This window comes from Dendropsophus ebraccatus, chromosome 2 (assembly GCF_027789765.1).
Source record: "Dendropsophus ebraccatus isolate aDenEbr1 chromosome 2, aDenEbr1.pat, whole genome shotgun sequence".
Lineage (NCBI taxonomy): Eukaryota > Metazoa > Chordata > Amphibia > Anura > Hylidae > Dendropsophus > Dendropsophus ebraccatus.
The window spans coordinates 136,454,520-136,479,140 of NC_091455.1; the positions used below are offsets into that span (position 1 = coordinate 136,454,520).

General features: G+C 38.6%; 1 protein-coding gene across 1 annotated transcript in view; it reads right to left on the bottom strand.

Annotated features, from left to right (window-relative positions):
- CNTNAP2 (contactin associated protein 2) overlaps window positions 1-24,621 on the bottom strand; it is a 1,369,824-nt gene that overhangs the window by 635,549 nt on the left and 709,654 nt on the right. The window lies entirely within an intron of this gene.

Here is a 24,621-nt window from a genome sequence, read left to right on the forward strand (position 1 = left end):
ACAGCACTGATCTCAATAGGAGATGAGTGCTGTGTATATAAAAGTCCCCCTGGGGGCTTTCAATTAATGTTAATGTTTAAAAAAAAGAAGTGTTTTTACTTATAAAAAATCCCCTCCCCTAATAAGTCCAAATCACCCCCCCTTTTACCATTTAATAAATACAAATAAATAAATAAACATATTTGCTATAGCCACATGCATAATCGCCCGAACTTTTAAATGATCACATTCCTGAACTAGCACGGTAAATGGTGTAAGCGCAAAAAAAACAAACATGCCAAAGTGCAAAATTGTGCATTCTTGGTCACATCAAATCCAGGAAAATTGTACTATAAAGTGATCAAAAAGTTGCATAAACGCAAACAAGGTACCAAGAGAAAGTACAGATCATGGCGCAAAAAAATCACACAGGCCCATAGATCAAAGGATAACAGCTTTATAAGGATGGGAATTGAGGAAAATAAGGAACATTTAGTTTTTAAAAAATGTTTTAATTTTTTTCAAAGCTGTCAAATAAAATAAAAGTTATGCAAGTTACATATTGTTGTAATCATACTGACATGAGAAAACTATATCACATGTCTGTTTTACTCTATGGCAAATGACGTAACCCCCCCCCCCTCCTCCCCAATTAAATAAAATTGTGTTTTATATTCATTTTCACCACACATATAAACTTTTTCCAGTTTCGCAGCATATTTAATGCAACAATTAGGCCAATCATTGCAAAGTATAATTAGTGACACAAAAAATAAGGGCCCATGTGACTCTGTAGATGAAAAAATACAAGCGCTTTGGCCTTTTAAACACGGGGAAGAAAAAGCAAAAGTGCAAAAATGAAAATTGACTCAGACCTTAAGGGGTTAAAAAAGAAAGAAAAATGGAGAAAGGGGGAGGGGGTAATTTAAAGTGGTACTCCAGCGGGGGCACTTTTTTGCTGGAACCGGGGAGGAGGTGACCGCGGGAAAAGACGTCCACTCACCTCCCCGGGTTCAGCGGCTGGTCCCGCATCGCGGCGCTCTGGTGGCCGGTTCCCGGCCGCTTCCGGGTTTCTGACGCGGGCCCGAGACGTGACGTCTCAGGTCCGGTTAGTCACTCAGTGAAGGAGGGGGGATCCATTTCAAGTCCACTCAGATCCCGCCTCTGTCACTGAGTGGCTGAGCGGACTAGAGGCGTATCGTCTCGGGCCCACGTCAGACACCTAGAAGCGGCCAGGAACCGGTCACCGGAGCAACGCGATGCGGGACCCGCCACTGAGACCGGGGAGGTGGGTGGACGTCTTTTCCCTCGGCCACCTCCTGGAGTACCCCTTTAAGTATACCCAACGTAAAAAAAATTAAAACAAAAAGAATGTGTGAGGGCCACCTAATTTATTTTTCTCTGTCTATAAGGCTGTATTAAGGCCTGTAAGACACCCACTGTCAATGGAGCAAGCTCAAACCCAGAGCCCGCTCCATTCACCCATTCACATCAGCTGATGTATATAGCAGTATGATTAACACACAGGAGTCAAAGTCACAACCACAATTCTACATTAAAATTCTCTTCTTTGAAACATAGCTCCAAATTTTATTATTATATTACAATTCTATTACAATTATTCTAGTACATGTTATTTAGATGCATCATTGGTGGTATTGTGGCCTTGGATGCTAGGCCTCAATGCTTGCCACAAGATCACATGAATCAGTACAATACATATGCATTGCATTGATTTATTTAAGCGGTTAAATTATCGTGTATAATAACCCCCTTCTGCAACTAAAAAAGTAAAGGGGAAAAAAAGTCCTCTTAAAAGGTGGTAGGCGGTAATAAAAAAAAAAATCACATCTGCACAAAGACAGTACTGATAAAAATGCAGATCACAGTGCAAAAATGAGCACTAACACAGAACACACAAGATATAAATAAGCCCCCATGTGACTAAAGAAATAATTAAAATATTATGGGTTTTAGAATGTAAGGAGGAAGAAAACATAAGCAAAAAATCTAATTCAGGTGGTCGAACTGGAGCTGAAAAATACTGCTTTATGTTAAAAGTATTTAGTGCAGCAATTTACACATTTTGTTATGTATTTAGTGTGTAAATAACACATAAGCATGTAAATGACAACGCATTGATGTGTTTTTTCACGTGTGAAACTACAGAAAATTCTTAACACTTTGTGCTTGGTTATAATTAAGTACAGCCTTAATTACTTATATGCTACTCACAAAAAGTTAGGAATATTTGGCTTGCGGGGAAATTTATGGAACACGTAAAAAGTTTACAGTGTTATTATATTATGAAAGTAGGACATTTAAAGTGACACTGTCACCCCGTTTTTGGATTATCACTTATCTACACAGGTGTAAAGGGTAAATTTAGCAGTTTTCATACCTTATGTTATATCATACCTCATGGTGCTTGTTCTAGTAAAAAGTGATCGTTTATCATCTGTGGATTGTGCTATCTGGACAGGGCTTCACGGGCGAAGCGCCACAAAGCCCGCCCACAAAGTTACCATTGACTCCGTCCCAGTTACTTCATCAGTTCATAAGCCCTGCCCCTTGATGGCCATTGGAACAGGCCAGCCTAAAGGTCTAGGCCCCACCCCCTCTAGGTTGGCCCATACCAATGGTCACAGAGGGGGGGGGGGGCTATGTGCAGATGGGGTGAATTTAGGCTTTTGTTGTTCAAGCAGAGGCATAATGACTGGATTACTAATGTTATTCGAGAAGTATGGGCTTGCATAGGGTTCACAAAGTGTACGGCAGTTCTGTATTAACTAGACACTAGACACAACTTTCAACACTGTAACACTGCCACCAAAGGCAACAGTGGCTGATGCATAGTGCTCTCCTTCCATGCTAGATGATGAACCAGTGGGTCTCACTGATGAATGTTCATTCACCCTGAGAAGGAATGATGGTCGCATTGATGTTGGAGACATCAAGGAGAGTAAAATTCAGTAAAATTTAATACCACTGCTTTTGCCTTAGTCAGCAAAAAAAATTGCTGACAGGTCCCTGTTAAGAAGGTATTAAGAAGACTCTAACCTGATGTTATGTTTCCATAGTGCAGAGGACACTGAGAATGAAAGTAATTTTACCTTTATTCTCAGTGCTGTTTTTGCTGAATCTTCACTGAATTAATATGTACATTGTGTGCATTGAGGAAGGGTCCTTTATGAGTATTTACCTCATGAACATTGAGACGGAGCTCTGCTGTGACATCACTCCAGCTGTCATCACTGCTGTCATCAGATATATATGCGTCGGAATATTCATGAGGAGGAGTGGTCTGGCACAGTGGATCAGTGCACTGAGGGTAGTAGTTCTGTCCCAAATGCACCATACCACCTAATTACATATAAATTTAAGTGAAGATTTAGCTAAATTGGCAATAAGGATAAAGAAAGGAAGGGACTTAGAAGGGAAGATAATTACATTCATGTATAGCCTTCCTTTGCTTTTTTTTTTTCCCGCCACAGTTCTACTGCCATTTCAGTCAATATCCTATGGTCAGAAAACAGTATAGTATAAGGAAAAGCTGGGAAATAGCTAACCTTGTTAAAAAAATAGGCTTAGTCACATAGTTACATATTTAATAAGGTTGAAAAAAGACAGTCCATGCTGTTTGAATTAAATATACAGTTCAAAAATAAATAATTTATATATTTATTTACAGTATAGTTGATTGAAACAGCATTTTCCCCTCTCAGTTTTGCCATTTTAAATGAAAAATATGAATCTGAAAACGAAAATATGCTGTTTTAATAAATATTAACAGTTACAGGGAGCTGTCTTACTGCAGGGGCCGCTAATACCACTCCCTGTAACAGCTTATATTTACACAGAATGTAAAAGGTTAAGTAGTGGTGCAATAGCACCACTACTTAACCTCTGGGTCTGTACAGTAAGGAGGGGTGCATAGCACACCCCTCCTTACAGTAAAGGAGCAGGGAATGCCCTCCTAGAGCATGAAATCCCCTCCTAAACCTGGGATTCCCTGTCCTATGAGGTCTCCCACCAAGAAGCAGAAAGCAGTCTACTTCTGAGCGGGATATTTGAAATCCAGCACACGAGTTACAGTCTGGTTCCCAGGGCTTAAGCCCCTGCGGACAAGACTGTTCTGGCACTTCACTTGCACCAGCAGGGAAGGGGTTAAGTGCCCCCTTCTTTGCTGGGGCAGCTGCAGCCTGTTTGTCTAATTGCTGTGTGTGTGTGTTTGTGTATGTGTGTGTGTGTGTGTATGTGTGTGTGTATGTGTGTATGTATGTATATATGTATGTATGTATGTATGTATGTATGAATGTATGTGTGTATGTATGAGTGTATATATGTGTGTGATGTGGTGAGCTAATTACGTGCTGCTATTACCTTCATAGTTGAGACAGTCCCGGTATGCATCAAGGCCCACCCCTGCTTACTGCCGCAGGGCGGGGGTTGCGTGACCTACTGGGACTGTGTCAAATATGAAGGTTACAGCAGCAGCAGGTAAGCCACCAGCCAGCTCACCACATCACACACACACACACACACACACACACACATACACTCACACACACATATACACTGACACACACATAGACACGGACACACATATTCACACACACACACACACACACACACACACACACATACACACATTCAAACATGCAGACAGACAGCTAGGACTCCCCCCATAAATATTCCACTGCACCTGCCCCAGCAAGGAAGGGGTCACTTAATGTTTAATTATTAATAAACAAGCCCCTCCCCTAATAAAAGTTTAAATCACCCCCCTTTTCCCATTCTATAAATAAAAATAAATAAATAAACAAACATGTTTTGTATCGTCGCATGTGTAATTGCCGAAACTATTATTTATTTCATTCCTGATCTTGCATGGTAAACGGCGTAAGCGCGAAACTATTCCAAAGTGCAAAATTGTGCATTTTTGGTGGCATCAAATCCAGAAAAATTGTATTAAAAAGCAATCAAAAAGTCGCATATGCGCAATCAAGGTACGGATAGAAAGTAGAGATCATGGTGCAAAAAAAGACACCTCAGACAGCCCCATAGACCACATTTTTTAAAAGCCACCAAATAAAATAAAAGTTATACAAGTTACATATTGTTGTAATCGTACCGACTTGAGGAACATATCTGACATATCTAACAGTTTTACCCCAGGGCGAACGGCGTAAAAACAAAACAAACAAACAAAAACAAAAACAAAAAAATGTTTTTTTTTTCAACTTCATTTTTTTTTTATTTTGCGGTGTACTTTATGCAAAAGTTCAGCCTGTCATTGCAAAGTACAATTAGTTTTCGATATGAGATCGAATAGTCAAACATCCTGGTATATTTGAATTGAATTTCGAACTTTCAAATATTTCACTATTCGCTCATCTCTAGTACTTATTATTTCTAATGCCCAAGTGCATAACTTTACATTTATTCACCTCATTTGTAGAGATGAGCGAACCGGGTTCGGGTTCGAGTTGATCCGAACCCGAACGTTCGGTATTTGATTAGCTGGGGCTGATGAACTTGGATAAAGCTCTAAGGTTGTCTGGAAAACGTGGATACAGCCAATGACTATATCCATGTTTTCCACATAGCCTTAGGGCTTTATCCAAGTTCAGCAGCCACCGCTAATCAAATGCCGAAAGTTCGGGTTCGGATCGACTCGAGCATGCTCGAGATTTGCTCATTTCTACTCATTTGTCATTTCTCTTCCCAAGCCTTGAGCTTCTTCAAATTCCTCTGTAATATTATACAATCCTCCTATGTGATCAAAAATCAAATTAGAAGAAGAACAAGTAGAGAGGAAATGGTGTGGATTGTTTTCTAAATGAAAGTATTCTTTTATGTTTCCCATTTACGACTGACCGCCAAGGGCAGCTCTGTGAGAAGCCTCCTGGCTCATATGTGAATACAGAGCTGTAAAGAGGGACCATTATGGACATGAGGATCCATCTGGTGTCTCTGGGAACAGACAGGAGGCTGAAGCAGTGGCTGACACAGTATTTGAGCAGTAAGAGATGTGAGGGTTATATGGATCCTGCCTCTGTGGCTGAAGATCTACAAAGGACTTAGGGCCCTATTCATCAGGACGATTATCGTTCAGATTGTCGTTAAATCATTCAAATCTAAATGACGATCGTTCGTTTGCATAGCAGTTAACGACTAACGACCGAACTAGAAATCGTTGATCGTTTAATAAGACCTGGACCTATTTTTATCGTTGCTCATTCGCCAATTGTTCTCATTGAATAAGTTGTTTGGTCGTTCGCAGTAGTGACGAATGCAATAGTGACGACAAGACGATCATAAGTAACAATTATCTTTCCATGTAAATGGGCGAACGATTTCAGGTCTTTCGTAATAGCGGTCGTATGGATCGTTTATCGTTAACGATTATGCGAACAATAATCGTCCGGTGGAATAGGGCCCTTACAGCACCAAATATGTCAAAAGAAAACAAAATGCCTTTATACTAGAGGTAGAGAAAGTAAAGACTTTTCCCACTGACCAACAGTGATGTCAGTGGATCATGTGTCTTTACAGTGGCCCAGTTTATAAGTGCTAACCTGGATAACTGTATAGACACAGGGCATGTGATTATATTAGCCTCTTCTGTGATCAAAATCTAATCAAGTAGAAGGTAAATAAGAAGAGAGGAAGAGGTTTGCATCTTTTTCGAAGAGGGAGTAATCTTTTATGATTCTTTTTTTAAAAACATTATTTGTTAGCATATTACTTCATTGTTTATTTAAATTTGTAATATTTTATTGTGTTGTTGGCTTGCTTTTGACTTAGCTATAACCTAAAAACATTATATAAAATATATATAAACTATGATAGCTGAGTTAAAATACAGAAAGAGTGATCATGTTTCTATATTTATTTGAATTAGTCAATTATTATCAAAGAGTTAAAATAAATGTTTAACATTAGAAGGTTTATCTATTTTAATGCGTATATATGTGTTGGATAAGTGCACTTATTAAAATAAAGACTATTATAACAAGAAGATAAAAATAACCTTTATTTACATTATAATACAGTAAATCCATCTTAACATTGGTCATTTAATTCAATGTGTTATAATTACCCAAGTACTGTAATTAGAATGTATTACACTTAATAGAAAAGCTAAAGCAGTAAACATGTAAAACCGATATAACTATTATTATTTTATTTTTCTACTTCGCTAAATCACCTTCTGTCCTTTCCTTTGGATATTAACCCCTAAAATTGGAAAACTATTGGAAAATTTGTCCCAGCACTAACTCATCTCTTCTATCAATTACTAACCACTGGCATCTTTCCATCTCCATATAAACATGCTATCACACTATCACACACATCCTTAAAAAGTCATCCCTTGACCCTGCCTATTTATCCTGATACCGCCCCATCTAACTTCTACCCCTTGCATAAAAATTCCTAGAACAACATGTCTACCATGGACTATACTCCCACTTCCATTCTCTGTAGATCGTTGGCCACAGTGGCAGGATCCATGAAAACGCCACTTGTTACTGCTCAAATACTGTGTCAGCCGTTGCTTCAACCTCCTGTCTATCCCCAGAGACACTAAATGGATCTTCATGTCCACACTGGCCCCTGTCTAAAGCTCTGTATCCACATTTAAACCAGGAGGCCTCTCACAGAGCCACCGTAGATGATTCCTGCACCATATACTGCCAGTGTGTGGATCTTCATGTCCACACTGGCAGTATATGGTGCAGGCATCGCCGAAAATGGTACTGTGAGAGGCCACCCGGCTCAAATATGGATACAGAGCCTGGGGGGGGGGACGTAACTCATGGACACTCCCACCACATTGCCTTGAAAAAGCAAGTTGTAGGGGTTGTGTGGATTTCTTCTTTCAAAGTGCCGTAAAGGGCTAAACTTGTGGTGAGGATGGCATTTTTTCTTATTTTTGCTAAACAATAAATAAAGTTGTTATTTTTAACACTTCTACCAAGTAATGTTTGATTTTGTGTTATCTAAAAAGTACATGTGTATGTTATAATAGCCTAAAATTTTAATTAAACCAATCGGAACTGCTGGAAAAAATACTTATTTCTAAACAAAGACAACAGTGATGGAATCAAAGTCAAAGCATGGAATCTGTGTACCACATTTACGATTACATTTACTGGGTATTATGATATTAAGGGGAAAAAAATATGAAAGCATAAGCCCCTGAGCAGATATGGCAGATGTCTTTTCTAACACTTGAAATATTCACTATTATTAGTCTCATAGTGAGATTAATGACACCTTTATCATTGAAACCATTATATCCATTGAAATTAAGAGAGCTATATTTATTTATACTTGACAAGATGTCTTCACCTTGGGACTTGTTGAATTAGCACAATGCTCTGACATAATTAACAAAAATTTGGTGTTAAATATGGCAATAATAAATCACAATATAACGGTGAGTGGCTCATTTATTACTCTCACACCTACATAGAATTACATTTTTCTTTGCATTTCTAGTGTGATTATAATTTGTTCACAGTTCTCCTTTACATACTATACCTGCCATATATTGTATTTCTAAAGTTTATAGTTCAACATAGATTACTAGTGTTGAGTGAGCATGCTCTATTGAGCACAGTGCTTGATTGAGCATCAGGGTGCTCAATTGGGCTTGAGGCTCTACCAAGCGCTTTGTGGTGCTCGGGTCCCACATGTTTGGTACTCTGGAAACTCTGGATCTGAATAATTACTGATTATTTAAATGTCCCTGGAAAATTATATAGAAGAAGGTACCGTTTTTCCCTACTTGCAGTTTATTTGTAACAAGAAGTGCTAAAAACTAACCATTCCACTATAATTAAATTGCTATTCTATATTAGATTTTAGACCAAGGTACCAGTGTTCCTGCGTGAAGTTTTTGGTTTACCCAATTTAGAACATTGCCCAGCCCTCTTGCCATTCTGCTAAGCATTGGCTATAGCTTAGAGGTTACATTGACGAGCACGCACACATTTTAGTGCTTGCTTAACCCCTTCCCCCAATATGACGTCCAGGGACGTCATGAAAAGCAGTGGCAGAACGCATCATGACGTCCCTGGACGTCATGGCTTCTCTGCCTCCCCCCTCTGTTCTTAGATGCGATCGGGCAGCAGGAGAAGGCTGTGTCAAACAGCCTCCTCTTGCTGCCACTGCCCAGAGAGGAGCCGCGCTCCCCTGGAGCAGTTAACCCCATAGACGCCGCGGTCGATGCGACCGCAGTGTCTATGGGGAGATATGCTCCTGCCTGCCGATGGGGTGCCTGGGAGGAGGCTGCGGCACATGCTGCTGTGCTCCCCCCAGGCTTCCCTTCTCTGCTGCCGAGACCCACCCCCACCCGTGTGGCCGCCCGCTCCCTGTGCTCCCCCAAAATGAGCCGCCCCCCTTCACATCGGGTGCCTGGGAGGAGGCTGCGGCACATGCTGCTGCGCTCCCCCCAGGCTTCCCTTGTCTGCTGCTCAGTTCCCCCTCCGTGCAGCCGCCCCCTCCCCGTGCTCCCCCCCCCGTGCGGCCGCCCCCTCCTCGTGCAGCCGCCCCCTCCCCGTGCTCCCCCATCTCCCCCGGCTCCTTCTGCATTCTCTCCCACCCGGAGCCGCGCGAGTAATCGCGCGGCTCCGGGAGGGTATCCATAGCAACCTAGACGCTTCCCAGTGCGTCTGGGTTGCTATGATTTCTAATGATCAGGCCCCTGATCATCGTGTAATACTGACAGATCATTCAATAATGCATTACAGCACAGATCATGTGCTGTAATGCATTATAGATGTGAAAAAGTGAAAGTAAAAAAAAACACTAAACACATACATACATACATACATAATTAAAAAAATAATTACAATAAATAAATTAAATACATAATAAATAATTAAAATAAATATATATAAATTAAATAAATATACACATTCCCCATCCCCCCTTTATAAATGATCCCCTATAAATAAGATACACATATTTGGTATCGACGCATCCGTAATGACCCCGTCTATTAACCTGTTACATTAATTATTCCACCAGATTAACGCCATTAAAAAAATAAATAAAAAACTAACAAAAATGACAAATTTTTGTTAATCCCGCCCCCTAAAAAATAAAGGATAAACCTATCAAAAAGTCACATGTACCCAAAAGGTGTACCACTAAAAGCGTCAGCTTATGCCGCAAAAGAAAAGCCCTCTCATAACTCCATTGGTGAAAAAATGTAAATATTACAGTTCTTACAATATGCAAGACACAAATAATATTTATAGTATAAATGTCATAAACTATAACAAGAGCTATATAACATGGATATCGCTGTAATCGTACCGACCTGACGAATAAAGATAACATGTCATATGCAACTTATAGTAAAAGGCATACAAAAAAATAACGAAAAACTGCTGCAAAATTGTGTTTTTTATTCGTACCACCTCAGAACAAAATTAATTAAAAAATGATGAGGGTGTCACATGTCCCCTGGAATGGTATCGATGGAAACGTCAACTTGTCTCACACAAATATTTTGGCACCCCAAAGCCTCTGTGACATGGTATAATGGCCAAAAAAAACCTGAAATAAGAAAAGACCCCAAAATTCCCCAGGTCTCTGTCATGTCTGCAGCCTGTGGTTGAGTCAGGTGATGCACTGCGGTCACATATGGGGGATTTCTAGAAACATTGGAATAAGGGGAATAAATAGTGAGTTCCATTTCTCAGTTAGCATTTGATGTGTAAGAGCAAAAAATGGATTAAAATGGAATATCTGCCAAAAAAATGAAAATGTTAAATTTCCCCTCCAACTTGCTTGAATTTCTGCAAAACACCTAAAGGGTTAATAAACTTGTGAAATGTTACTTTGAATACTTTGAGGGGTGCAGTTTTTACAGTGGAGAGATTTATGGGGATAACTAACATACAGGCCTGAAATTTTCCTGAAAATTTGAAAAAAAGCTGCAAAATTTCGAAGCCCTCTAACATCCTAACAAGTAAAAGGATGTTCACCAAATGACGTCACTATAAAGCAGACATGTTGTAGATGTTGCAGTAATAATTAGTTCATGTGGCATGACTATCTTTCTTAGGAAAAAAGAGTTTTGAAGATAAAGAAACATACATTTTTCAAATTTTTTGCGCAAATGTTGTGTTTTTTACAAAAAACTACTGAGTGTATCAACCAAATTATACCACAAACATAAAGAGGAATATGTCACAAAAAAACATTCTCAGAATAATCGCGATAGTTAAAAGCATCGCAGATTTATAACTACATAAAGAGAGACAGGTCAAATTTGAAAAATAGGCCCTGGTCATTAAGGCCAAAACAGGCTGCGGAGGCAAGGGGTTAATACTATTACCTCTATAGGCACTTATTAATATAGCACTAGAGTCATAAACGTTGAATGTTAAATAGAATTCAGAAAATGCAATATATATATATATATATATATATATATATATATATATAATGGAAAATTTGAATTTAATTCTGTTTGTTCTGAAGTGTCTGTTAACAATTGAGGTAATATATTTACCTAGAGGGAAACAATAGTCTAAAAGTGAATATTTCTGCCATGACTACCACTGTGTTGTGTTGTAATAGCTTACTGCTTGCGATATCTGAGTGACAAAAAGGATATCAGGAAATATAATTATCTAGTCCTAGTATATTGAAAGTGTCAAATCAGGCAGTCTTTTTAAGGTCGATATTCATTTAAAAACTGGAATACATCTCTGTAATTGTAAAAACTATAATCACGTTTTAGCAGGAATCATTACTTATTCACTCAGAAACCTCTTCTGTGCAATTTCAAATCGCATGCCGATATAGATTCATATTTGATTTGATGTATAAATACCCAAGAACAACATTACAATATTATTTAAGATTTTCAATATTCTAAGTAGGTTCATGCTGTTCTATTATATATGTATTGGGCATGACATTCAAGCTAAGACTAAAAAGCTTGGCTGCACTGAGGTTCTTAAGAAAGAGTTCCAACTTGACTATAAAACTGAAGCTTGTCAGCCAGCTGGCCCTGATGTGTTTATAAGTTGCCAAAACTCAACCAAATAATTATCCGTTGATGTTTATTGAGCTAGATGTAGCTGACTTTCCCTGCTGCTCCAGTATCTTCCTTTGTCTTTCTAAATCATTTTCAATGGATGCTTTTAAAGCATTATAGCACACAGCAGGATAGCCATAAAGAAGCTGGCCCACTGCTTTCATTCTGCTATAAACTAAGAGTACACTTCATGCAGTTGCATTACCATATGCAGAACATGTAATATAAATTCCCTCCATTTTTCTTGTTACTAAATACTGTACCATATTTGTAGACACATTCAAATAGACAAAAAGAAATAAAAACATACAAAGGGAGATACTTTAGGAGCAGTTACTAAGAAAACCAATTTTAAAGATTGCCATAAGCTGTATGCATGTTTTCCTGGCAGCCCTAGTGCAGCATCCAACTTTTCCTTTCAACGGGAGTCAAATGCCAAACATTCGGGTTCAGAGAATATTATTAAACTCGAAGTCTAGCAAGTCTGCTCAACACTGCCAATGACCACAATTTTACATCCACCTCTGTACCTGTTTTTTTTTTTTTTTTTTTTTTTTTTTAATATCTATAACCCTTCCACTGTTTGGCTACAGGGCATGTAAACTGCAGACATGATTCAGAGATATAATTTTTATTGGAGCCAAACACAAAAATGAGAATGTTTTTGAATATGCTCGCATGGTCCATGTAATAACTTTCTTATATAGTGTATCTGAGCTTTTCTTTTATCACAATCTGACTTGTGTCAGAAACACAAGACAAACAGCTCCTACTGCAAAGGGAATCATACTGGATCAGAAAATGAGATAGTGTTGAACCTTCTGGTCTTAATGAATTGTGCAGCTTTAAGGCTTTTTTTTTATAGACATCTGAAAACCCCTAGCAGAAGAAGTATGTGTATAATTAATAGAAATGTGAGAAACTGATACTTTTATAAATAATTGTGCATTAGAATAATAATGTAATATGTTTGTAACAGAAGCTGTAATGAATGAGTTAAAAGATTACCTGTGACATCACTCGTCAGTATTTAGCTGAACAGGTTCCACTCACCTATGCGCGTGAGTAAGGAAGCCCCGCCTTCCGAATTATCGCGCAACAGGGAAAAGGATGCCTAGCCTCCAGCTACCTTCAGTGTTTATTACACACAGCCTAATCTTCATATAACAGAATGAAATAAAGACAAGTCGTTGGAAGACTGCCAAACGTGAGTGAACTTTTATCGTTTGTGATACTCACATAATATTGTGATAAAAGAAAAGCTCGGATACGCTATATAAGAAAGTTGTTACATTCCATGAAGGTTGATATTGGCAGTATCCTAGAGCATTGTATATGTGATCTAGTTGGCACTAAACCAGCATTAAAGAGTATATATGTGATGGTCCATGAATATCCATGTACAATATCCTATTCACAGTGAATGGTGTTCCACATAAAAGTCAGGAATATAAGTCCTATGTGTAGTGTAGACTTGTCAGTCTAAAATGTCAAAACAGACATAATAGCGCTGGTAGGAGACGGGGAAACAATGAGCAAGCGAGCGCTGACCTGAAAAATCGGCGCTCATTTGTTCCCTCTGACTGCCCCATGTATTAGGGGCTTTACAATGGAGCCCAGATCCTATGATATGGCTGAAGAACCGAGCTATGGAAAAATATAAATAAAAAGCACTGTAGTTCAAACAAATTATAAAATACATCCAAAATGTGTTTTAGTTAACTCCCAACCATGACACCCAAGTCACAATGTGAAATTTACTGAATGATGTAACAGAACTGTATCTATGGAGCTTATGTCACTGATAACAGACTAGACACCCTTTCTTTTGTGGACATACTTATATTTAGAACAATCCAGATTACTGCAATGTGTGGATTTGGTTCCTTGACGTTCATTGCATTTAAATGGGAATGATGGACTGGCAATGAAATAGATGATTATAGCATTTTATTTAGAACTGTGATGTGGAAAAAAGCTAAGAAATGATGTTAAGCAAGCAGAGGTCAATGTAAGTGCTTGCATGCAAGAGTAAAACAAATTTTTCATCAAGACTTTTCTCTTTAGAGGGAACTGAAATACCAATAACCCTTTCATATGGGACTTTATTGAGTCTCAAAAGGCTAATTTCTGTGCCACCTATATCTCCAAAGGACCCTCTCTCACTTCCCATAGGTCTTCACTGCTCTAAGCCACAGTGAGTAACCCCCTCCTCAAATCTTTCAATCTGCTCCGGATCTATAACATGGCTCCTGCAGACTGGACTAGATTTTTAATGTGACAGGTTTCCTTTAACACAAAAAGCACTTACCTACCACATTAAAACCACAGAATAGCATATACAATAGATCAGAATAAAAGGATCATTATTGTTTCACTAGCTATAAATTAGTGCCCAATTTATCACTTATTTTGTGATTAGTCACATGACTGTGAGGAGTGTACACCACTGAGCATGATTTTTTCCCCCCTGTTTTAAGTTATCTAAGCCAGACGGTGCATCTTATAGTCAGGCTCATATTATAAAGTAAAAAATATGGTAATTAAACTGACAGGTAAAGAAATATTAGAAGGGAATTAATAGGACCTTCATAAGTCCAGTCTATCAAAATACAGTTTTCTGTTTTACTTTTTCTTCTCCCATTTTAATATTATCCCAGTCAATTTAAATACATACAGTGATGCTGGGCAGTGTCTTAAAGGGCTTACTGCCAGACAAAGCCATCTGTCTTTCAATCTGTGTATAAAGCCTCTAGTTATTCAACAAGATGTTTGTTGATCCTTGAGCTGACTATGAACAAAAACACAATTCCACTAGATTATCATTGTTTAATCGTATCCATAACTATTCAGTTCATTATGTACACAAATGACAACCATGCCATCTATATTCAAATGAAAGCAGTGTAGAATTATAAGACTCTAGTCTAACCACAATTTTATCTTTTAAAAGTTTGATGAATGTTTTATATTTCATACAGAATTGTAGGTAAGATGAGGACACCAACATCACACTGAAACTGCAAGCAATGGATGGGGACAACAGAAATACATCAATTCAATGTAACCCAATTAGTGGTCTTACGGTACATTAAAGCCTTATGCCAATCACATGTACACACATTAATGGAGCCATGCCTCGGTGTTGCCCAAGGTAAATTGACAGTAAAGTGTGATGGGATAAAAGAGAAGTAAGAACCAAGGAAGATGGCGATATATCTGACTGTGTGGTCTGATTTTTCATGCTGTGATATTGAAGTTAGTTTTTCAATGTTCTGGTGGTTAAGTATTTAAAAGAACAGGACTAGGCTGCAAACCAATGCAAATCTAGGCTATGTTCACCCTGTGTTAAAAGAGAGAGAGAGAGAGAGAGAGAGAGAGAAATAAAAAGGCATCCATTTTTTTAAATGTATTTTATTATTTTTTTAATATCGTCTGTCATTTCAGAATTATAGTTGGAGTCTATGGTATCCATTTAAGTCAATGGAATGAGGGCTGCCGGATTCACATGGGGGAAATTTATCAAGGGCTTTGCGACAATTTTTTTGGTGAATAATTAGATTTTTCACCCATTTTTGGTCAAAGTTCTATTTATGAACCAGCATTCCACAGGCAAATATTTTTTACATGCAACTTTTTTAAATTTTCCTGCTTTGAGTATTCACACAAAAGTTTCCATAATCCAGGATTAACACGCAATTTATCGTTTGCTGCTTTAAAAAGTCGCACCAACAGGTCCAGGACTACATCTAGTCAGTATTAGGTGAATAGGCTTGCACAATTTTAGCCATTTTTGCTACTTTTTGTGCAACTTTTTCCTTAGATACATTTACTATAGCAGTCCTACATTTTAATAAATCAGTCAAAAGATATTGGAACAAAATACACACCAATCCCCATTAGAATAGTCACACAAATTAGACTCCTTAGTAAATGCCCCTCATAGTGTATTAAATAACGGACAATGTTAATAATTTTCAGCACAATTATTTGTGGACATTATTTTGCAAACAAAGGACGTAATTTTTAGTTGTTCACACACTAACTAACACACACATACACAAAATGACCGACATCAAATGATGCCTGGAGTGATGGGTTTTCACTGACCGATTTTAAGATCTGATCAGAGCTGTCTAGCTGCAGCTTACCCATCAGAGAACAACTGAATTTTTATTTGCGCTAAATGGTCATGTGTATGGGAAGAACGGAGAGATAACTGTTAGCTGAATGATTGTTTGGCCAACAGTTTTTAAAGGTATATAGGTATGGGACCTTCTTTAGGGTCTTTTTACATGGGCTGATGATAATTTAAAATCGTTGCTAAGAATGCTCATTTCCTGATAATCGGCCCATGTAAAATAGCGTGTCCATATGAATAACAGTTATAGTCCCCACATGTGTGGCCAATAACAGTGCATTTAAATTGTGACATGAATGACCCAGCAATCGGAAATGTGGAAATGCTGCACAGTCAAATGATTAGCCTTGTAAAGGCTCTGCAAACGTGCTCCAATCTCGCTAATTGGTGCTATTTGGTGCTCTACATGGTTGGTTGAGGTGTCATGTTTTGCACCATGATCTCTAATTTTTATTAATATTATATTGGTTTAACAGAAAAATTTTGATCGCTTTTTATAATTTATTTTCTGATATATAATAATAAAAAAAATAGCAATCTTGGTATTCCCCCCGTTTACATGGTTCACTGTGCGGGAACAATAATGTTATATTTTAATAGGTTAGACAATTCCACACGCTACGATATATAATGTATTTATTTATTTTAAAAAATATATTTTTTGTTTTATAATGGGCAAGGAGGTATATTTAACTTTTATTGGGAGGGGGGTTCAGAAGGTTTTTTTTAAATAACACTTTTATTTTACAGTGAAACATGCAACCATTAGATTGCATGTAGGGACGGTCTGAAACTGCCGAGGTTCGGGTTCGTATGAACCCGAACGCTCTGCATTAGATTCCCGCTGTCTGCCCGCTCCGTGCAGTGGGTGGATACAGCGGGAGGACCGCCTGGAAAACTGGGATACAGCCTGTGGCTATAGCTGTATCCTAGTTTTCCAGGCGGTCCTCCCGCTGTATCCACCCTCTCCACGAAGAAGGCAGACAGCGGGAATCATTGCCGAGAGTTCGGGTTCATACGAACCCGAACCAAACTCGGTTCGGACCATCCCTAATTGCATGTACTGATCTACGCTATGCCATAGCATAGCATAGATCATTGTTATCAGCGATCTGTGCATAGAGCCTGCCTGAGAGCAGACTCTATGCATGGATGGCTTATCCGACAGGGCGGAGTTAAGTGACTTACTTACAAGCGATCGGGACCCCAGATCACTCAGTGACAGGAGCTTCTCCTGTCTCTGAGTACCTTGAACACAGCGATCACTATAGATTGCGGCATTTAAGATGTAAATGAGACAGCTGCCTCTCATTATCCTCAGCCCTGGACACACTGATGTGTGCGGGACCGCTCTCACTGCAGCGGTCCCACACACATCAGTCAGCCCCTTTAGTCAGGAACGTATATATACATTGCTACTGCACGGGGTATGTGCAGTGTATATACGGATTGCTGACACGAAGGGGTTAAACATGTTTAAAACAAAGCGGTCATCGTTTAAAGATTGGTTCTTTGCCTGATCGTTATCTATTACACAGAGTGATAATCTGACGAATCAGCCTGATTCAGCAGATTATTGCTCTTTGCAATAGGGCGCTTACTCATAGCAGTTAACTCAGATCTTCCCTTAGCCTTTTAGACAAGCCTTTATATGGCTTCCCTAACCCCTGGAGATGTTATCAAAGGTTTTCAACTTCCCCATGGTGATTCATGTATCTTGCACAGACTGGCCATGTAATAAATAGACAATCCAACTCTACCAGATATTAAAGAACTGGATCCTGATTGATGCATTTTTGAGATGACCCTTTTCAAAAAAATGTTTTTCTTTTTTTAATATATATATATATATATATATATATATATATATATATATATATATTAGCAAAGGACATTTTGGAAATAAATCAATATAAATAAAATTGCAGACAATTTTAAACATTCCTAAAAAATGTACATCACAATAACATCATTCTTAATCTTTCAAAAAAGTAATGGATTCGATTAATGGCTCAAAATTCTCCCTTCAGAGGGCATTTACGAACATGATATTTACTCTGACCTATCGATGCCTCTGTAATAAAGGTTATGTCTGAGACAGGAGAACCGTTTAAAATAAGAGTATTTCCATATTACAATGATGAATAATTTCCATACAGAGCACGACTTGTAATATTCATTAGGTGCAATGAACAGTAAACAAAGTAAAAAGCACATCTACTGCCAATCACATTATAGCTGAATAAACAAATAAACTCATCCACAGAAGTGAAATTCTATCCTTAGGAAGCATTATTTATTCTGTATTAAAGTCAGTAGCTTTGCAGACTATCAATCCCGCTTCCATAATCATATCCTTGGATAAGAACTCAGGGCTGAACATTGTTGTGACAAGAGATGAAAGAAATTAGTGGCTTAAAAGGAAGCCTTTGCTTTTGTTCTTTACCACTTTGTAAAATATTCACAGAACTGAGCTAAATTTTTAATAACATTTGTATGGGCTATATAACTATATAACACCCTCACACAGCTGTTACATATAAAAGTATACTTAAAAGAGAAAACCTTGCTTATTGTCTTCAATTACGCAAACATTTCCATGAATGTTCTTGACAAGACATTTACTTGGCCAACAGATTTATTGTGATCATAGACATTGCATCTTAGAGTACCATAGGCTCAAGAACTTTTTAAAGATATTGTAAGTGCTTAAAAAAAATCCACACTCACCTCCCCCAATCTATAATAGCTGCCATAATAATAATAAGGTGTAATAATAAAGGTGTTGACCCAGTTTGATCAGCCAATCTCTGGCTGCAGAAGTAACCTGAGAACAGGAAGCAGTGGTAAACAGAGGGGAATGGGAGCCATTGACCTATCCTGGTGAAACAGCAATAGAGGCATTGAACCAAGGGGGACTAGAGGTACAAGTATAAGTCCCCCCCATCTGAATTCCTGCCCTTGTGGAATTTTCTTGACAAGCATAAAAAGGCAATTTAAAGGCTACAAAACATAAGCAGATAACTACAATACCCTTCTGCTCCTATATTACATTGAAAAAGATCGAGGAAGCTATTTGGCAGTGTCCAATTATTCACAGGAGTCATCTGAGATTTCCGAGAGTAATGATACAATAATGTATTTTTGACTTCTTTACCCTGCAGAGCCACTACTTTTATAGTCGGGAAAAGGCCACTGGAAACCATATAATCTCTAGTGTAAAGACTCTGCAAAGCAGCTTCACTTATCGCAGAATCCTGGATCCTTGTGAAAATGACATAGGATGTTGGGATAGTAAGAGTAGTTGAGGTTATCTACAGTGAATTTAAGCTTTAACCTTTAGTAGCACTAATGTTTTACAACTGTTGAATGTGCATCATAGAATTGTATCTTAGCTAAAATTAGATTAGCACAATGCACCATATTCCATTTTCTATGGTCCCTTATAGTCTGGAGAGGCTGTGAATGAGTGAAGTAGCTGCTCTTTGTAAGCATCTCATATCAAATTATAGAGGTATTGACAGATTTTTTTTTCCTTGTTAAAAATTATTGAAATTCTATACATTGCACTGAAAAAGAACACCTGTGTTTACACCTACAGTATATAGAAAGTTTCTTTTTTCCTTGCAAGTTTTGGGAGGTTTAGAAAAAACAACTAAACTAAATATTTAAGGGGCTGTCTAGGGAATCACAATCATGATTTGTTGGTAAAATTATGTGCAAACCCTGTGCAGCTATTGGAGATCGTGTGTGGGTCTACTTTACCCACAAATGATGATCGCAATGTAGCCCCATGCCTCCATGACTTAGAGGGGGGGGGGGAGAAAAAGTTTTACATTCTGGGAACAAAAGGCTTTCGCTAGAGTTCAGCCTGACTGTAAAAGACAAACACCATGTTAGAATCTACATACCTAATACACTTAACTATTATCTGCAGTACTTGGCCGATTATGACCATTCCAGATGATAATCGTTTGGTGTAATAGTGCCTGTTAAAAGACCATGATCGGCCGACAATGCACAATGTCAGCTGATCATGGTCTTTTAACAGGTTGAAAAATTGTGATCAGTATAGCAACAGTCTGCTGTCTATAGCTTGGTGCAATAGGAGCGGCAGCAGTAGACCACCACTCTCTTTAATGGCCCACCCCGCTCATCCCCTTTGCAGTCTGTGCGTGTAAAAATACAGGCAGCAAGCAGGGAATTAGTAGAAAGTGGCTGGCGCTTGCTTCCTCCTCTAAATCACTATGCGTCATACCACACTAAGTCCTACAGGAAGGATCTTTCTCATGTTGACTATCTTTCCTGAATCTATTGAGTGTCTTTAAATACCACTTAGTCCATTTAATAGAAATCACAAGCCTCTAAGAAAGTACAAAACATGACTAATTTTAAGATTCCAGAGAGTTAATATTGATTCAAACTTTTCAAAACCTGCAGTCAAGTATTTTTTTCTTTCTAAAATAGAGCTCCAATGTATAGAATGTTCTGGCATTTTGAATTATTAATTCATTTTTCAAAGCTTAAACAAGTAGTTGTCAATTTTCTCTTCAGGACACTGAGCAAGAATAGATCTAGTGACAGTCACAAAATATTTCATCTCTTTGCATACTCCGCAGGTGCTTTCATCTACATGTAAATGCTGTTATTTTTGTGTCCCAATCTGAAGAGCATTCATCTAAGGAAATAGTTAAGACATATTTCACAAAAGGAAATTACAATAGTCTGGCAGGCCTTACTGTAATATGTATTTGAAAGGAAAATATGGTTTGTATATCTGGGAATACATTGTCTGTTTCTTTTCTTGCCTTAAAATATTCTAAGCATAGAAAATGGTTCAATGTTTTCATTCCATTTCTCACTAAGTGTAGCTAGAGCAGAGGATTAAATTAAAAATGCAAAAATTCCCGGGTAAACACCTGCACTTTTCAGGATTCACTGAGGTAGGGTATATAAAAGATCTAAAATGTAACTTTTAATAATCTTCATTAAAAAATAACTAACCAAAAAAAATGAAAACCAGATATGAACCAAACAGTGCCAAAACTAGGAAAATATTTATCTTACCGCTCAACGGTGGCTGCTGAGTCGGAATAACTGGAGTGGCCGTGGATCATTCACATCGCCGTAGCTGTCCTTGATCTTGAATGAACTCCACGTAGGCGGCTGAAATCTCCCGGTGAGGTAAATGGGAGAAAACACAATGAAGTGTATGCAGAAGTGGGAGATAGGGCAGCCGATCCCTGACACTGTCCTATTGCACCCTATTAGATCTGTCCCTCCAGACAGAGCTCCCGCCCTAAAAAGGGCGACTCCGCCACACTCACTCCTAGGGTCCCTAGTTAAACCCTATTAAAATACGTGGCTGCGTCCCAATGCATTTCATCTCCCGTAGGGGGAATCATCAGGGGATCCAAAAGATATTAAAGTGCCACTAAACAAAAAAGAAAAGGGAAGGTAAAAAAGGTATTCCCAAAGGGCAGTTTCTGCGTTTGAGGCGCAATTGTTCTTCGCGCTCAGACTTTGAAACTGAAAAAAGTGATCTAAAAAGACGTTTTCTGAGTAGGGGGTACCCAAATGAGGTCATAAATGAAGCAATGGAGGTGGCTTCTGTCACTGAGAGGTCTGAACTCCTGGCACCTAAAAAGGTAAAAGGAGGTAAGAATGAGACTATGAGAGTAATTGGCACCTACGATAGTGCGCATAGGGAAGTAAGAGCAGTCCTGGGGAAATACTGGGACATTCTGCGCATGGATCCTGTTTTAAAGGAGGTAATACCACCATACCCAGCGATCACCTATCGCAAGGGGAGAAGCATTGGAGACAGAATAATCCATAGCCATTTTGTCCCAGTGAAAGATGGTACTTGGCTTCCAAAGCCACCGAATGGCTGCTTTCCCTGTGGATCTTGTTCTGCATGTGAAGTTATACAAAAAACTAAAAAATTCTCCTCCTCGACTACGGGGGAGGAGTTTGAGATAAGAGACTTCATAGGCTGCAGTACGCGAGGTGTGATCTATAAGGCAAGATGTTCATGCCCTCTTGATTATGTAGGGAAAACAATAAGAGAGTTTAGGAAGAGAGTTCAGGACCATATGGGTAACATCAGGAGAAATGAGAACACGCCCATTGCAAAACATATGAATGAGGTCCATAATGGCAATTTGAGAGAGATATCGTTTGTTGGCATTGAAAAAGTGCGCCCTCCCAGGCGCGGCGGCGACTGGGATAAAATGATTCTCCAAAAGGAATGCCGCTGGACTTTCAGACTCAAAACTGTAAGTCCTCTGGGTCTTAACGAACAAATTGGTTATGCCTGCTTTTTGTAGGTACCACACTAGCTTGGTGGGGGTTTTTTATATGTAATATACCTCTCCATTTGTCTAAACATATACCAGCCATGACCTACCACATTTACTATTATCATTTGTGTTAAACAGACACATCATTATTGCTTCTCATTTGTTTTAGTTCTAATCTAGTTACGTGTGTTTGGTTCGATCTATCTTAGTTTTTGAGACTAACACTGCAGTTATACCTTCTGGGATAGTGCAATATGATGATGTTACTTGGGGTCTATGTAGTTTGACTCTTGTCATAAATGGTTTACCTATAGGTTGTGTGATTGTACACAGCGGTAGGGTAAGGTGGATAATTATCTGCTTCTTATCCGTTAACTTTGACCCGTCTGGTTTGTTGATACTTACAATTATCATCTCTATTAGTTGCACTTTACCTAAAAAGGTACGGGATGGTTGAATAGATATGCGTTCCAACCTACGTTACTCTGCGTTCCAAATCTGGTATCAGCTGACTGGGACGCATGAGGCGTGATCAGGTGATCACTACGTAGCTCTGATGAAATGAGTCTCTCAGTCACGTTACGGGGGCGGGACAGCCTGGAAGTGTAGATAGCACTTGGACGCACTAGCTGCGATCAGGTGACTACTACGCAGCCGTGACGGAATGAGCTCCCCTGTCACGTGACGGAATAACCCAGAAGTACTGTCAGTAAGACTGGAACACATCACACGTGGGGGCTAGAGCAACATTGAAGCAAGATAGTTACCAGGTGTGTATCCGCAACCCAGAAGGGGCGGAGTTATGTGTATTTAAACCAGTATGTGTGTATACTAGCTAGGGGACGCCATACGCGCGGCTGGCACCATACGTGCAGTCTTTACCCTTCCCTTTTCTTTTTTGTTTAGTGGCACTTTAATATCTTTTGGATCCCCTGATGATTCCCCCTACGGGAGATGAAATGCATTGGGACGCAGCCACGTATTTTAATAGGGTTTAACTAGGGACCCTAGGAGTGAGTGTGGCGGAGTCGCCCTTTTTAGGGCGGGAGCTCTGTCTGGAGGGACAGATCTAATAGGGTGCAATAGGACAGTGTCAGGGATCGGCTGCCCTATCTCCCACTTCTGCATACACTTCATTGTGTTTTCTCCCATTTACCTCACCGGGAGATTTCAGCCGCCTACGTGGAGTTCATTCAAGATCAAGGACAGCTACGGCGATGTGAATGATCCACGGCCACTCCAGTTATTCCGACTCAGCAGCCACCGTTGAGCGGTAAGATAAATATTTTCCTAGTTTTGGCACTGTTTGGTTCATATCTGGTTTTCATTTTTTTTGGTTAGTTATTTTTTAATGAAGATTATTAAAAGTTACATTTTAGATCTTTTATATACCCTACCTCAGTGAATCTTGTTGATTATTTGTTAGGCGTTTTTTGTGGTACTATTTTTGGACCTGCACTTTTCAGAATTGCATTTTAGGGTATATTTAAAGGTTTTACTTATTATTATTATTATTATTATTATTATTATTATTATTATTGTAATATTTGCATATTGTATTGTGTCCTTATTCCTTTTAACCAGGACAACACAAACAGTCAAGTCCCATTATTATGTCCAGCTAATATCCAGAGTAACTGGCAACACAGAAAGCATCAAGTAATCGTTTCTCTGTGTATTTTACATGAATGATTCTTTAGCACTAAGTGGCACAGTGAGAGAGCTACATAAATGCATTTTAGTCCAATGTGATTCTACCCTTACATGTGTCTTTTAATGGTCAACTTTTTTCTACTGACTATATTAAATCAAGTAGTAAATGGCTATGTTCACACTAAGTAAAAAAAAAAAAAAAAAAAAAAAAAGAGACAAGGCGTCTGCTTTTTCTTTTTAAAATTATGTCCGTTATTACTGCATTTTGGAATGGAATTGAAAGCATCGTCAGTGGAATGACAGCCGCCCAATGCACTCAATGTATTAAATGATGGATGTTTTTCTGCGCGGACGTCAAAATAATGTTGATGACAATTATTTGCGGATGTCTTTTGTAAACAATGGACGTTATTTTTCATTTGTTCAAAAACAATTTTAGTTTTTTTCTCCATCCTTTCACCATTAAATTCAATAGACTT